Source organism: Neovison vison, chromosome 5 (genome assembly GCF_020171115.1).
Source record: "Neovison vison isolate M4711 chromosome 5, ASM_NN_V1, whole genome shotgun sequence".
NCBI classification, from domain to species: domain Eukaryota; kingdom Metazoa; phylum Chordata; class Mammalia; order Carnivora; family Mustelidae; genus Neogale; species Neogale vison.
The window spans coordinates 145,488,522-145,490,444 of record NC_058095.1 but is presented as its reverse complement, the minus strand read 5'-3'; the positions used below and the strand labels follow the sequence as shown (position 1 = coordinate 145,490,444).

Here is a 1,923-nt window from a genome sequence, read left to right as displayed (position 1 = left end):
GTAATAATAATAAATAAATAAATAAATCTTTTTTCCAAAGTCAATTTACTACCCAACTACCACCCTGTATTCTTACCTTCAGGGCCCAATTTAAGAAATTTCTTCATCATCACGAACGGGAAATGAAGGCAGAGCTGTGGGCACTTTTTATGCCCACCGTATCTCAGATTCATTCTTAGGGAACTGAGAACTTAATCTTCCAAAATGTCAAAAACACCATCTTATGCCCCACTTCCCATCCTAGCTCCTGCAACACAAATGTCCAGCACACCTGGATTTGTGGGATACAGTCCATACAGTCATCACCCTTACAACAACTGCAGGCTGAGAGGGATCTCAGTCACCGACAACCAGCTCAACATCCTTTGGTATTACCATTTCAAAACACCCAAGTCCACCAGATACTCAGCTGATGCCTCACATGAGATATAGCAGAAAGTTCTGGGACCAAGCAAAAGCTTCCGATCCTGACCCAAAGGTGTGGGAGTTTGGCCAGATTATTGGTGGCATGTGGCAAGATCTCACCAATGGAAAAAATGAGACTGTGTGAATGAATACAAAGCAGAACATACATCTATGAAGGTCTATTTTAAGTTCCCTGCATACTTTCCTTACATAAATGCAAAAAGTCATATAGAAGCTGCTCTGGAGCAAGAAAGTCGACAGAGACAGCCTCGCGTGGAGAAAGGAGATCCATATGTGAGCATTCTGCAGAAGATGCAAATGATTATGACGATGGCTTTCAGCAAAGCATACAGTCACTGTCCATTTCCAGAGACACCAACACCTCATCAGTGAAATCCACAGGAAGAGTGTGGTGTCAGACGTTTGGTCGGCTGCCACAACACCTAGAAGGCAAGTCCAGTCCTTAATAGCTCAACAGCAAAAACTAGCAGCTGATCTTTTTCAAGCAGAGGAGCAACACCAGGAAAAGAAGACGAAATTCCTGGAAAGAATAGATTCTTCTAACAATGGACATAGAAGTGGGTGCAGTTTGAAAGTAGATGTGGGTTGGAAAAAAATTGCCCCTGAAATTGCACAGACAGAGGAACAGGCTCGAAAAAGGCAGGAGGAAAGGGAAGAGGAGAGAGATGGCCCAGCAAGTTGAAGGCCGTCAGAGCAGCATGGTTCTGGAGGGAGAGCAAGCTGCTAGTAAGACTGTGGAACAGAAGGAGCACAAGCGTATCCCAGTGGAGACAGAGGAGGTAGAAGAAGTGACAGAAAGCCAATAGAACACTGAGGAAGGCACACCTACTCCTGAAGACAATGAGAGTGGGCAGGAGGGGGTGGACCAGATGGCTGAGGAGGAGCCCAGCGGTCGTAAGGCTGTCTCAGAGAGCAGCAAGGGAGGAGCCACCAACGGACCCCACACGGGAAGACGAGAAGAAAGAATAAATGTTGCCTTGTTTTATGTGTTCTAAACACTTTTTTAAATGAAAATTAAAAGAAAGAAGGGAGGAAAGCGATTTCTTCAGCATGCTCTCATTCTTCGCTCCATTCCAATCTGTCTACTCTCTCCTCTGCTTATAGAGCTCTTCCTTTCTGCATCCCCATTCTTCGTATCTCTAAGTCCGGGGAATGTTTTCCAATTTTCCCCTTGCCTATTATTTCAGAAAAACTTTGTACTACCTCTGAGCTAACATTAAACCACTGTCTCTAAATAAACTAATATTCATAATAACAACAGTAATAAAAATGGCAGCATATTACTTTGGTTTATTCTATACCACGGTCTCCAGGCCTTCCTCTTATGCTCTAATTTTCCCTTCTTACCACATGGATGGTCCATTTTTTTTTTTCTTTCCTATCCAATACCTCACTGTTGAATTTCTTTGCAGTTTGTCATAGGTCATATGATATTTCTCACTCAGCGTCCTTCAGTTAAGTGTTCACACCATGCCCATAGCTTCCGTCGTGAGAAAT

General features: G+C 43.5%; 1 pseudogene; it reads left to right on the top strand.

Annotated features, from left to right (window-relative positions):
- The first annotated feature begins 204 nt into the window (after positions 1-204).
- LOC122907889 lies at positions 205-1,395 on the top strand (annotated as a pseudogene).
- The last annotated feature ends 528 nt before the right edge of the window (positions 1,396-1,923 follow it).